Source organism: Bombina bombina, chromosome 2, assembly GCF_027579735.1.
Source record: "Bombina bombina isolate aBomBom1 chromosome 2, aBomBom1.pri, whole genome shotgun sequence".
Classification (NCBI taxonomy): domain Eukaryota; kingdom Metazoa; phylum Chordata; class Amphibia; order Anura; family Bombinatoridae; genus Bombina; species Bombina bombina.
In genome coordinates, this window is record NC_069500.1 from 96,424,764 (window position 1) to 96,440,245 (window position 15,482).

Here is a 15,482-nt window from a genome sequence, read left to right on the forward strand (position 1 = left end):
ATGAACAAACTCAGTGCTCACTTTGTGCCCAAAAGAAATGTGATTCATGAGAGGACTTGTGGGAGAATCTGTGAAGTCATTTGTGCGCAGCCTGTATGAACTAGCTGAATTCTGTGAGTTTGGTGTTGCTAAAGAGGAGCAAATCAGAGACAGAATAGATATAGGAATTGCAGATGCTGAAGTCTCACTGAAGCTACAGTTGGAGGCTGATTTAACATTAGATGGGGCTATTAGAATGGCCCGCCAGAGTGAACTGGTGAAAAAGCAAAGTGCTGATCTGAGGTCCGAGAGTAATGTGGATGAACTGCATCAGTTCAGGAGAGCTGCTAGTGAAAGGCACAGTGTGAGCGGTAGACCAAGGGCAACAAAGAGACCTAGAAGCGGATGGGCGCAGCATGCCAGCTGTATGCGGTGTAACCGTACCCATGATCAGAGTGTCGTATGCCCTGCTAAAGACAAAAGATGTAGAAAATGTAACCGAATGGGCCATTTTGAAGTGGCGTGTAAAACTGAATACATTAAGGAGATGCAGGTGGATAGTGACCAGGAGGGTCAAGAAGTGTCCTTTGTAGGGTCCGTTGTTGAACGGTCTGGTTCAGATGAAGATTGGCGGGTTACTCTTACTGTAATGGGATCCAAAGTTGCCTTTAAGATTGACACAGGAGCAGACATCACTGTTATGTCTCTTGCAGCATTCATAAAACTGCCTCGACAGCCTCAGCTGGCAAAAGTTACAACAAAAGATCATAGTCCTGGTGGCCGCATCGATTGTGCAGGGGAATTTCTTGCCAGCTGCTAGTGAATTGGGCCTACTGAATTGCAACCCAGTCCAAATATCACTTAAAGGGGACGCAGTCCCATACAGCATTACCACTCCTCGTAGAATTCCATTCCGGCTCATGCCTCAAGTGGTGAAGCTGGATCCTGATAAAATCCTTGCTATTGAACAGATGAAAAGTCCTTCTGATGTACATCAGCTGAGACAAATATTGGGCCTTGTGAATTATGTGGGCAGGTTCCTTCTAGATTTATCCACAATACTACACCCTATCACAGAGTTGTTAAAGAAAGATGTTGCCTGGGTCTGGGGACTTTCACAGGAAGAATCTTTTGTGCAGGTCAAGTCCCTGCTGGGGTCTGCCACAGTGTTGGGGTTCTACGACCCTTCTAAAAAGACTGTGGTTACTGCTGATGTGAGCAGTTATGGGTTAGGGGCGTCCTCCTGCAGTTGAATGAGAACAAACTACAGCCCATCAAGTACAGTTTGGGCCTGTAAGCGTTTCCAGCGTTACCTATTGGTTTTAGAGAAATTTAGTCTGGAGACTGACCATAAACCGCTAGTCCCTCTAATTAAATCCTATGATATTGACAAAACACCCCTAAGATGCCAGAGACTTCTGATGAGGCTGCTCAGGTTCAACGTTCAGGCAGTGCATGTGCCATGGAAACAACTGGTAGTGGCAGATACACTTTCCAGGCTCCCGCTGGCTGCTGCTAAAGAATCTTTAATGGAATCAGATGTGAAAGTGTATGTAGATTCAGTTCTGGCAACCAAATCCATTTCGTCAGGGAAGCTAGAGCAAATAAGAAAGGAGACATATTTAGATACTGACCTTCAAGAAGGTATTAAGTATATAAAAGAAGGTTGGCCCGAGAGCCGGGCAGCCTGGATGTCTTTAAGTTCTTACCAGTCAGAAAGGGTGCAGCTCACGGGACTGGATGAGTTGGTGCTGTTCCAGGACCGCATTGTTATTCCTGTTAGCATGCGGCAGGAGATGTTAAGCAGGATTCATGATGGCCACTTGGGCATTACAAAGTGCAGAGAAAGGGCAGCTATGGCAGTATGGTGGCCTGGGATCAGTTCCGACATCACAAGCCATGTGTCAAAATGTGCCTTTTGCCGGGAACGCCGGCCTACTCAGAGAAGGGAGCCCTTGATTTCTACTCCGCTGCTTGCAAGCCCGTGGCAAAAAATAGCTGCTGATTTGTGCGAATTGCACGGGAAAAAGTACCTAGTTGTGATTGACTACTATTCCAGGTATTTGGAGATTGCACCCTTGTTGTGTTCTCAAGTCAAACCAGTGGGGCATACCAATGGAGTTAGTGAGTGATAACGGAATGCAGCTTGCTTCCACAGAGTTCAGTTCTTTCAGCAGTGAATATGATTTTGTCCATTCTACGTCGAGTCCACATTACCCACAGGCCAATTGAATGGCTGAAAGGGCAGTTCAAACAACAAAGTTAATTTTGAAGCAATCTGAGCCGTTCCTTGCCTTCTTGTCCGATAGGGCGACTCCCATTCAAGCGACGGGTTTCAGCCCGGCACAGCTGATGCTAGGACATCATATTCGCACCACTTTACCCTCTGTGGGTGTCTTCCAGCCAACTATCTCTGTTCCTCGGGACGAGGTCCTTAGGAGGGATGAAGAGGCTACAAGGGGCTATCGATTCTTCTACGACACGAAACACTCTGTGAGGCCCTTGCAGGAGCTGAATGGGGGGCAAAGTGTCAGAGTTAAACTGGATGATGGGGGTGAGGTTTAGGGTTATTATTGTCTATGTTGCAGTTACCAAGGCCTAGATTTGGAGTTTGGTGTTAGCCGTGAAAACCAGCGTTAGAGGCTCCTAACGCCGGTTTTAGGCTACCGCCGGTATTTGGAGTCACTCAAAATAGGGTCTAACGCTCACTTTTCAGCCGTGACTTTTCCATACCGCAGATCCCCTTACGTCAATTGCGTATCCTATCTTTTCAATGGGATTTTTCTAACTCCGGTATTTAGAGTCGTTTCTGAAGTGAGCGTTAGACATCTAACGAAAAAACTCCAGCCGCAGGAAAAAAGTCAGTAGTTAAGAGCTTTCTGGCTAACACCGGTTTATAAAGCTCTTAACTACTGTGCTCTAAAGTACACTAACACCCATAAACTACCTATGTACCCCTAAACCGAGGTCCCCCCACATCGCCGACACTCAAATAATTTTTTTTAACCCCTAATCTGCCGACCACCACCTACGTTATCCTTATGTACCCCTAATCTGCTGCCCCTAACACCGTCGACCCCTGTATTATATTTATTAACCCCTAACCTGCCCCCCACAACGTCGCCTCCACCTACCTACACTTATTAACCCCTAATCTGCCGACCGCAAAGCGCCGCCACCTACGTTATCCTTATGTACCCCTAATCTGCTGCCCCTAACACTGCCGACCCCTGTATTATATTTATTAACCCCTAATCTGCCCCCCTCAACGTCGCTTCCACCTGCCTACACTTATTAACCCCTAATCTGCCGACCGGACCTGAGCGCTACTATAATAAAGTTATTAACCCCTAATCCGCCTCACTAACCCTATAATAAATAGTATTAACCCCTAATCTGCCCTCCCTAACATCGCCGACACCTAACTTCAATTATTAACCCCTAATCTGCCGACCGGAGCTCAACGCTATTCTAATAAATGGATTAACCCCTAAAGCTAAGTCTAACCCTAACACTAACACCCCCCTAAATTAAATATAATTTTAATCTAACGAAATTAATTAACTCTTATTACTAATTAAAGCTAAATACTTACCTGTAAAATAAATCCTAATATAGCTACAATATAAATTATAATTATATTATAGCTATTTTAGGATTAATATTTATTTTACAGGTAACTTTGTATTTATTTTAACCAGGTACAATAGCTAAAATAGTTAAAATAATTACAAATTTACCTGTAAAAGAAATCCTAACCTAAGTTAGAATTAAACCTAACACTACACTATCAATAAATTAATTAAATACAATTCCTACAAATAAATACAATTAAATAAACTTGCTAAAGTACAAAAAATAAAAAAGAACTAAGTTACAAAAAATAAAAAAATATTTACAAACATAAGAAAAATATTACAACAATTTTAAACTAATTACACCTACTCTAAGCCTCCTAATAAAATAACAAAGCCCCCCAAAATAAAAAAATGCCCTACCCTATTCTAAATAACTAAAGTTCAAAGCTCTTTTACCTTACCAGCCCTGAACAGGGCCCTTTGCGGGGCATGCCCCAAGAAGTTCAGCTCTTTTGCCTGTAAAAAAAACATACAATACCCAAGCCCCCCAACATTACAACCCACCACCCACATACCCCTAATCTAACCCAAACCCCCCTTAAATAAACCTAACACTAAGCCCCTGAAGATCTTCCTACCTTATCTTCACCATACCAGGTTCACCGATCCGTCCTGAAGAGCTCCTCCGATGTCCTGATCCAAGCCCAAGCGGGGGGCTGAAGAGGTCCATGATCCGGATGAAGTCTTCATCCAAGCGGGACCTGAAGAGGTCCATGATCCGGATGAAGTCTTCTATCAACGGCATCTTCAATCTTCTTTCTTCCGGATCCATCTTGCAGACCTCCGACGCGGAACATCCTGCTGGCCCGACGGACTAACGACGAATGACGGTTCCTTTAAGGGACGTCATCCAAGATGGCGTCCCTCGAATTCCGATTGGCTGATAGGATTCTATCAGCCAATCGGAATTAAGGTAGGAATATTCTGATTGGCTGATGGAATCAGCCAATCAGAGTCAAGTTCAATCCGATTGGCTGATCCAATCAGCCAATCAGATTGAGCTCGCATTCTATTGGCTGATCGGAACAGCCAATAGATTGCGAGCTCAATCTGATTAAGTGCTGCATAGCACGAAACATGTAAGGATTTGCTCCCCCTCCACTTGTGTAGCTTGTACTTGTACTGTGCTGTGCTTGTCTACTGGTTTTAAACGGCTTGTAATAAACTTTTGGATTTTATGGACAATGGATTAAGAGTGCTGCTTCCTCCTACTTTCTATTATTGGATTTGGCTTGATTCTCGTTTTAGCTGGCACCACGCCAACAGTGCTTTTCTTTGTGCCGACATTCTGGGGCTGTAATTGGACAACAGCGCACACACCCTCCTCAGGCTGTAGCGACGTCATTTTCCTACTCACTGTTAATAAGTGTAGGCAGGTGGAGGCGACGTTGTGGGGGGCAGATTAGGGGTTAATAAATATAATATAGGGGTCGGCGATGTTAGGGCAGCAGATTAGGGGTACATAGGGATAATGTAAGTAGCGGCGGTTTACGGAGCGGCAGATTAGGGGTTAATAATAATAAGCAGGGGTCGGCGATAGCGGGGGCGGCAGATTAGGGGTTAATAAGTGTAAGGTTAGGGGTGTTTAGACTCGGGGTACATGTTAGAGTGTTAAGTGCAGACGTAGGAAGTGTTACCGCATAGCAAACAATGGGGCTGCGTTAGGAGCTGAACGCGGCTTTTTTGCAGGTGTTAGGTTTTTTTTCAGCTCAAACAGCCCCATTGTTTCCTATGGGAGAATCGTGCACGAGCACGTTTTTGAGGCTGGCCGCGTCCGTAAGCAACTCTGGTATCGAGAGTTGAAGCTGCGTTAAAAATGCTCTACGCTCCTTTTTTGGAGCCTAACGCAGCCTTTATGTGGACTCTCAATACCAGAGTTATTTTTATGGTGCGGCCAGAAAAAAGCCGGCGTTAGTTTTTCGGGTCGTTACCGACAAAACTCCAAATCTAGCCGCAAGTTAGATGTGTTGTGCAAGCTATATACTTCTATGCTCTGCAATAAAATAACGTTGTACCTTCTATGCTGTGTCCTGCATCTCATGACATGGTGTCAGAAGTACTCGCCTGCGCTTCTGTTTCCTGATTAATGACAATGTCGAAGTTTACCCCACCTGAGCCTTTTGATTTCTCTCAGCCTGCAGCTTCGCCCACATGGCAACAGCGGTTTCAACGCTTCAGGATTGCTTCCAAGCTGGACAAGGAGAGTGGTGAAGTACAAGTTAATTCTCTTTTATACTCTATGGGGAAAGATGTGGAGCCAGTGTTCAATGCCTTTACTTTCCAAGAAGGGGAAGAATTTGACTTTGAAATAGTCATGAATAAACTCAGTGCCCACTTTGTATCCAAAAGAAATGTGATTCATGAGAGGTCTTGTTTTCACAAACGAGCTCAGTGTGTGGGAGAATCTGTGGAGTCCTTTGTGCGCAGCCTGTATGAATTAGCTGAATTCTGTGAGTTTGGTGTTGCTAAAGAGGAGCAAATCATAGACAGAATAGTCATAGGAATTGCAGATGCTGATGTCTCACTGAAGCTACAGTTGGAGGCTGATTTAACATTGGATGGGGCTATTAGGATGGCCCGCCAGAGTGAACTGTTGAAAAACAAAGTGCTGATCTGAGGTCTAAGAGTATTGTGAATGAAGTGCAGCAGTTCAGGAGAGCTGCTGGTGAAGGACACAGCATAGAAGGTACAACGCTATTTTATTGCAGAGCATAGAAGTATACAGCTTGCACAACACATCTAACTTGGTAACTGCGACATAGACAATAATAACACTAAACCACACCCCCATCCGGTGACGTCACTTCCCACTCTCATCACAGTATCCCTTATATGAAAGAGTTACATGGCCTTTTGATGCTACATTATTGATAGTTAAAACATTTACAAAACTAAATGAAGTGGGCAAGGAAAGTACTCAAGAATTAAAACACTGCAATTTTCTTACCAATACATCATTGTGGTCACAACAATAAATTTATATTTTTATTTTTTTTTATTTTATTTTTTAAGGAAGGAAGTGGTGTTTTTAATTTATATCTAGTTAAACACCTAAAATGTCTAGCTGATTTAAAGATCTCACTGCCTATTCAAATGGAAAGTAAGCATAAAACATTTCAAAGCATATTAACCCCTAGTGCCAAATGAACGTAGGTACTACGTCACACAGTACTTTACCCATGTTGATGTAGTATCAAGCGCAAAGACACATGTTGCATATTTTAAGCTGGCGCTGTCAGTTTAGACAATGTGAGCCACAACTAGGGGACAGAAGGCATCTTCCTTCATATGGTAAGGGAGCACTGATTGTCCTTACTTACAATATGAAGCCAGATCACCGATTGTTAGAGAAAGTGACACTGTCTCTAATGATCTTACATTGGTGATGGTGGAAGGTGTGGGAGGGAAGGAAGGATGCAGGTTGATGGCTCAGTGCAAGAGCGTTTTCTTACACTATTGATAAAATGTGGGTTGGAGTGGGGAGGTGGGTTCCTACAATACAAAACATTGTGATCGCTTGGAGTGGATGAAGTGGGGAGAAGGAGGGGGATCCCTATTCCACATAAAAATATGTTTAATAAATAAAAAATATAAAATAAATTAAAAACAGCAATAAATTATTATTGGCGGACTGGCTGCCAGTAACAAAAATAGTGAGGAAGAGTGGTAGGGAGAGGGTTAGAGAGCTGTTTGAGGGGATCAGGGAGGTTAGAGTGTGAGGAGGGATCCCTACACTAAAAGAAAAAAAAAATACCAGTAGACTGTCTGCTAGTACCTCAGATGGTGGCGACCAGTGGAGGGGGGAGGGAAGAGAGCTGTTTGGGAGGAATCAGGTAGGGATCAGGGATAGTGGGAGGTGTCAGATGGGAAGATAATCTCTACACTACAAAAAGTATTAATCTTACAAGGTCGCTGATTAACCTCTTCACTGCTGGGAATTTCAGAAGTGTGGTGAGGAGAGCAAATTAATGGCCTTCTAATTCCCAAAAACTAATGACAAAGCCATGTTATTTCTGAATAAAATGGATCTCAGAAAAGCTTTTACAGCCATTTGTCTTATGACTGCAGTAGTTATTTGTAAATAACTTCAGTAAAAAACCCAAAGTTTGCAAAAAAGTAAAGATTTTTATATGATCGTATTTAGTTGTCAAATGGCAGCATCCAATATTTCAAAAAGGTCTAAACCAATCCCTTGGGTTGTCTACTTTAAAAATATTGTTTTCATGGGTAAATAGAAAAACCATAGGCACTATTTCTGTTTAAATGGAGTGACAACAAAAATGCTAAAAATTCTCTGGTACAGAGTTTTTCTCTTAAAATTTTCGATTGTTAAAAGATTAATATACCTTTAATTTTTTTTTAAATATATTTAGAGCCATATAACAAGTGGCATGTTAACTGTGCTCAAAGTAAGACATGAGTGTGGCTGGTTTAGCATACATATTATAAATTGAAAGTAAAAAGTTAGAGCAAAAGACTCAGGTTCGCCGGTAACTTCTATTGGATGTGCTAAAGAAATCCTTTTCTATTTATCTCTTGCATGCCAACCGGACAATACACTACAATGTAGTAGTGTTTCTCAACCACGGTCCCCATGTACCCCCAACAGACCAGGTATTCATTATAGCTGAAACAGTGCACAGGTGAAGTAATCAGCTGATTAGTAACATCATGGTTACTAACCTGCTCTCGCCCAGCAGCTAATTATTTCACCTGTGCACTGGTTCAGCTATAATGAAAACATGGCCTGTTGGGGGTACTTGAGGACTGTGGTTGAGAAACACTGCACTAGATCACCTGCACTATAGCTGAAGGTGTGTTAGGAATACTTCACATTCCTGTGTTCTTCACTAGAATTATTGCACAGGCAATTTTTACATCTAGACAAGTATCCCAGCTTGACTTAGAATTACCCTGTATACATTGTTACCAATGCACCAGAGGATTCTGGGTAGGATATGCAAATTAGATATGCAATATCTGTGGCTTTTTGCGTCTGATACTGTGTTGAAACACAGCAGTTCCCTGTTACGGTAAGTGAAGCAGAAACAATCCCACTTCTGGACAGCTGTTTCATTCTTATTAAAAATAAAAAAAGAGAGAGAGATGCACTCAGCTGAGACAGAACAAAAGCTAGAAAAACTTCCATGTCTGTTCATTTTATTATAGGGTGCCTCTCAGGGTGCATACTCTTTTAGCACACTATGCCCCTTCACAGAGAAAAAATATCCTGTAGCACATCAGTCTGACCCTGCCCAATGACAGTCCAGCACCAAAATACCAGGCAATTCAGAAGGGGCATAGTGTGCTAAAAGAGTATGCACCCTGAGTGGCACCCTAAAATTAACAGGCACGGAAGTTTTTCTAACTTTTGTTCTGTCTCAGCTGAGTGCATCTCTCTCTCTTTTTATATTTATGCAAATTGCTCTTGGGTCTCCCTAAGAGTAAAAGGGGAAACCAGACGTGGACTCCTTGCACACATGCCCTTAGAGAGATGCGACTGCACCTCACTGACGAGGCCCACAGAAGGACGAAACGATCGTCTGGGGTTGTTGTTTCTCTTGTTCAGAGAAGAATTGCCTGGTATTTCGGTGCTGGACTGTCATTGGGCAGGGTCAGACTGATATGCTACAGGATATTTTTTCTCTGTGAAGGGGCATAGTGTGCTAAAAGAGTATGCACCCTGAGTGGCACCCTAAAATGAACAGGCACGGAAGTTTTTCTAGCTTTTGTTCTCTCTCAGCTGAGTGCATCTCTCTCTCTTTTTATATTCGTTCTTATTAAAACTCATTAGCAGAAGATATTTTTATGTGTTTTAACATAGTATCAGAAGCAAAAAGCTTCATATATTGCATATGTAATTTGCATATCCTACCCAGAATCCTCTGGTGCATTGGTAATAGTAAATACAGGGTAATTCTAGTTGTGAAAATTGACTGTGCAATAATCTTTTTTATCTGTCTACCTACTTATATATCTATGTGTGTGTGTGTGTGTGTGTGTATATATATATATATATATATATATATATATATATATATATACACAGTGGGTATTGAAAATAATCACCCCCCCTGAAAATAATCACATTCTGTTGCTTGCAGCCTGAAATAAAGACAGAGACCGTTTCTGTTTATCCAGTTGAAATTACTCAGTGCAACTTATAACATTTAAGTGAAAGATAAAACACCAACATGTCAGGCAAAAATAAAAACAATTCAAAAACAGACTTCAATCAGGTGTAGCTAATCACCTTCTCAACGCACACACAAAGCCATTTGACCTTTAAATGTGATCAGCTGTAGGCATATTGATTAGTTCAGCATGAAAAGAGCTTTCCTGGAGCATCTATGGGTGGCACTATGGGTGGAACTATGGGTAGCAAGGCACTGTCAAAAGATCTCCAGGATAATGTTGTGGACAGACACAAGTCAGGAGATGCATACAAGAAAATATCAAAGGCTTTATCAATGCCTAGAAGCACAGTGAAGTCTATTATTAAGAATTCGAAGGTATTTGGTACAACACAGACCCTCTCTGGATCAGGACGTTGCTCCAAACTGCACGAAAGAGCCAGGAGGAAACTGGTTTAGAGAGGCTACCAATAGGACCACAGCAAATCTGAAGCAGTTGCAGAAATGTATGACAAAGAGTTGTCATTGTGTGCATGTGACAAAAATATCATGAATTCTCCACAAATGTGGCTTGTATGGGTTGGTTGCAAGAAAAAAGCCACTCCTCAAGAAAGGCCACATGCAGTCATGACTAAGCTTTGTCATAACACACCTAGGAGATTCTAAGGCCACATGGAAAAATGTGTTATGGTCAGATGAGACTAAAATTGAATTATTTGGCCTCCACAACAAATGATATGTCTGAAGGAAATTCAATACAGCTCACCATCCATATAACACCATACCTACAGTAAAGCATGGAGGTGGTAATATCCTGTTATGGGGGTGTTTCTCTGCAGCAGGCATTACAGCACTTGTCAGGATAGAAGGAATAATGGATGGTGCAAAATACCATCAAATGCTTGAGGAAAATCTGCTGCCCTCTGCCAGGAAGTTGTCAGTGGGAAGAAGGTTTACCTTCCAACATGACAATGACCCAAAGCACACAGAAAAAATGACCACACAGTGGTTGAAGGAGAAAAAGGTGAATGTCCTTGCATGGCCTAGTCAGACTTAAACCCCATAGAATATCTGTGGCATGACATGAAGAATGCAATCCACAAACGGTCACCATCAAAAATAACGGAACTAGAGCAGTTCTGCAAAGAAGAGTGGGCAAATATTGCACTAGATGTGCAAAGTTAGTAGAGACATATCCCAAAAGGCTGTAATTAAAGCAAAAGGTGGTTAAACAAAATACTGACACAAGGGGGTGATCCTTTTCCCAACTCAGTGATTCTGTTTTTGAATTGTCTTTATTTTTGCCTGACATGTCATTGTGTTATATCTTTCACTTAGATGTTTGAAGTTACACTGAGTAATTACAACTGGATAAACAAAAACTGTGTCTGTCTTTATTTCAGGATGCAAAGCAATAAAATGTAATCAATTTCAAGGGGGGTGATTCTTTTTGATACACACTGTAGATATATAATAGATGTTACCATGGGCAGGTAACGTTCTGGTTGATGATTATATATATTGTTTGTCGAAACATATTACTACGTTTTCTGTGCACATTACTGTATTATTCAGCAGCTGAGAAAAGTATTTTCTTTCTTCTTTGTAAATTATACTCCTCAGGGACTCTGGGTCTCACATAGGTGTGAGCTCCCAATTTGTAATCCATAAGAAAGTTGCTGGAACAACCTCTATTCTTAACCCTCTCCTATGAGGTCAAGAACAAAACTATGAGAGAAATGGGAGGTGGGAGGGTTTTAAAGCTCTTGTATGGGTTCTTGGCCCATATGGTATGGAGGACTGTGGACATCCTCATTTTACAAAAGAAAGTGTACATATTAATATAATATTTTATTTTAATATGTTTTTAAGTATTTTAGGGAAGAAAAAAAAGCATAGCACTCGAGTGAAACCTATAACTTTCAATTTGTAATATGAGCGCTATTTAGCAAGGTCTCTATATCTATTTAAAGTATAGGTTTCGCTAGAGCAATGTAGGGCGTACTAACCCTTCTCTGGTAGATGGGATTTACCATGGACTTGTAATATCAAGTTGCACGCTAATGTTAGCGAGGTCCATCTATATTCCTTATCGGGTCCCATTTTATCATTAGCATGCCACATGTAATATGGCCTTAAATGTCCTTTTAATAGGTACAAAAAGAAAACTGAACAGTTTCTAATGGCGTATGAAAGAGGATGAAAAGTAGCCAGAAAGTTAGCCAAACATTTGTGCAAAATAACAATGATGTTTTTTTTCTGTAAAATAAATAAAAAAACATATCTGCATGTTATTTTTTTCTGTAATAATGTTGAGCCGCATCCATGTAACATAGTTTACAACAGTTTTAGATAAATCCACTCATACTCAATCAGTCCGACACAGATCGATGCTTACGTCACTACAGATGTTCCAAACGCAAGTTCGGCACAATCTGACTACTTTTGTAAGTTATCAAACTACTACCAGGTACGCTCGCCACTATTCCGGGCCAGCATACCTGGTTTTAAATCCGCCGCCCTGGAGGCGGAGGATCCCATAGGAATCAATGGGAGTCTGACTATAGCGAAAGCTCATGTTCGCTGCTGCCCGATATCCCATTGATTCCTATAGGAAACATCTGCACCTAACACCTTAACATGTACCCCGACTCTAAACACCCCTAATCTGCCCCCCCTACACCGCCGCAACTAAATAAAGTTATTAACCCCTAAACCGCCACTCCTGGACCCCGCTGCAACTATAATACACATGTTAACCCTAAACCGCCGCTCCCTGACCCCACCGCCACCTACATTATACATATTAACCCCTAATCTGCTGTCCCCTATACCGCCGCCACCTACATAAACTTATTAAACCCTATCCTGCGGATCCCGGACCCAGCCGCAACTAAATAAATTGTTTAACCCCTAAACCGCAGCTCCCGGACCCCGCCGCCACCTACATAATATCTATTAACCCCTATCCTACCCCCCTATACCGCCGCCACCTATAATACATTTATTAACCCCTATCCTGCCCCCCCTACACCGCCGCCACTATAATAAAATTATTAACCCCTAAACCTAAGTCTAACCCTAACACCCCCCTAACTTAAATATTAATTAAATAAATTTAAATAATAGTACTCTTATTAAATAAATTAATCCTATTTAAAACTAAATACTTACCTGTAAAATAAACCATAAGATAGCTACAATGTAATTAATAATTACACTGTAGCTATTTTAGGATTTATTTTTATTTTACAGGCAACTTTGTATTTATTTTAACTAGGTACAATAGTTATTAAATAGTTATTAACTATTTAATAGCTACCTAGTTAAAAGAAATACAAAATTACCTGTAAAATAAATCCTAACCTAAGTTACAATTAAACCTAACACTACACTATCATTAAATTAATTAAATAAATTAGCTACAAATACCTACAATTCAATAAACTAAACTAAATTACAATAAAACAAACACTAAATTACAGAAAAAAAAAATATTACAGGAATTTTTAACTAATTACACCTAATCTAAGCCCCCTAATAAAATAAAATAAAAAAAAATAATAAAAGTCCCTACCCTATTCTACATTACAAAGTAATCAGCTCTTTTTCCAGCCCTTAAAAGGGCTTTTTGCGGGGCATGGCCCCAAAGTAATCAGCTCTTTTACCTGTAAAAAAAATACAACCCCCCCTCGTTGGATGGATGAAGATAGAAGATGCCACTTGGATGAAGATGTCTGCCGGTCCGGATGTCCTCTTCTGACTGGATAGGATGAAGACTTCTGCCGGTCTGGATGTCCTCTTCTGCCCCATCGGATGAAGACTTCGGCCCGGCTGGGTGAAGATGACTCAAGGTAGGGAGATCTTCAGGGGCTTAGTGTTAGGTTTTTCTAAGGGGGGTTTGGGTGGGTTAGAGTAGGGGTATGTGGGTGGTGGGTTTTAATGTGGGGGGGTTGTATTTTTTTTTACAGGTAAAAGAGCTAATTACTTTGGGGCAATGCCCCGCAAAAAGCCCTTTTAAGGGCTGGTAAAAGAGCTGATTACTTTGTAATGTAGAATAGGGTAGGGACTTTTATTATTATTTTTTTTTTAATTTTATTAGGGGGCTTAGATTAGGTGTAATTAGTTTAAAATTCTTGTAATATTTTTTTATTTTCTGTAATTTAGTGTTTGTTTGTTTTTGTACTTTAATATAGTTTATTTAATTGTATTTAATTGTAGGTATTTGTAGCTAATTTATTTAATTAATTTAATGATAGTGTAGTGTTAGGTTTAATTGTAACTTAGGTTAGGATTTATTTTACAGGTAATTTTGTATTTCTTTTAGCTAGGTAGTTATTAAATAGTTAATAACTATTTAATAACTATTGTACCTAGTTAAAATAAATACAAAGTTACCTGTAAAATAAAAATAAATCCTAAAATAGCAACAATGTAATTATTAATTACATTGTAGCTATCTTAGGGTTTATTTTACAGGTAAGTATTTAGTTTTAAATAGGAATAATTTATTTAATTATAGTGTAGTGTTAGGTGTAATTGTATCTTAGGTTAGTTTTTATTTTACGGGTAAATTTGTCTTTATTTTAACTAGGTAGCTATTAAATAGTTAATAACTATTTAATAACTATTGTACCTAGTTAAAATAAATACAAAGTTGCCTGTAAAATAAAAATAAATCCTAAAATAGCTACAATGTAACTATTAGTTATATTGTAGCTATATTAGGGTTTATTTTATAGGTAAGTATTTAGTTTTAAATATGATTAATTTAGTTAATAAGAGTAATATTATTTAGATTTATTTAATTAATATTTAAGTTAGGGGGTTGTTAGGTTTAGTGTTAGACTTAGGTTTAGGGGTTAATAATTTTATTATAGTGGTGGCGGTGTGGGGGGGGCAGGATAGGGGTAAATACATTTATTATAGGTGGCGGCGGTATAGGGGGGCAGGATAGGGGTAAATATGTATAATATAGGTTATTCCCATTTACGTGCAAATATAAAACTTACAACTGTTATATATACCAGTATATGTTCCCACTTTAGACTAATTATCAAATAAGTTCTTAATATTACTGTATTTCAAAGGCTAATATAGCTGGCATCCTATATAATAAAAGGTGTGGTGGGGGCGTGACCGGGCATGCCGTGATGGGGGCATGACCATCAAGCGTGATGAGGGGCATGGCCAGGCGGGAGCGGCCATGGTGGCTTGGGGGCATGGTCAAGTGAGAGAAAGAGTGCAAAACAGAGGGGAGAGAGCAAAACAGAGGGGAGGGAGCAAAAGCAAAAGAGAGGGGAGAGAGAGCAAAAGAGAGGGGGAGAGAGAGCAAAAGAGAAGGGGGAGCGAGAAAGCAAAAGAGAGAAGGGAGAGAGCAAAAGAGAGGGGGAAGAGGGCAAAATAGACAGAGAGACAGCGCAAAATAGAGGGGGGAGAAAGAGAGCAAAAGAGAGGGAGAGAGCGCAAAAGAGAGGGGGGAGAGAGAGAAAACGAGAAGGGGAGAAAGAGCAAAAGAGAAGGGAGAGAGAGAGTAAAAGAACGTGCGGAGAGAGAAAGCAAAAGAGAGGGGGAGAGAGAAAGCAAATGAGAGGGGGAGAGAGAAAGCAAATGAGAGGGGGAGAGAGAGAGAAAAAGAGAGGAGGGAGAGAGAGAGCAAAAGAGAGGGGGGAGAGAGAGCAAAAGAGAGGGGGAGGGTGAGAGCAAAAGAGAGGGGGGAGAGAGAGCAAAA

At 40.7% G+C, this 15,482-nt stretch overlaps 1 protein-coding gene across 1 annotated transcript in view; it reads right to left on the reverse strand.

Moving 5' to 3' along the window:
• Window positions 1-15,482, reverse strand: part of ADAMTS12 (ADAM metallopeptidase with thrombospondin type 1 motif 12) — a 1,263,798-nt gene that overhangs the window by 560,415 nt on the left and 687,901 nt on the right. The window lies entirely within an intron of this gene.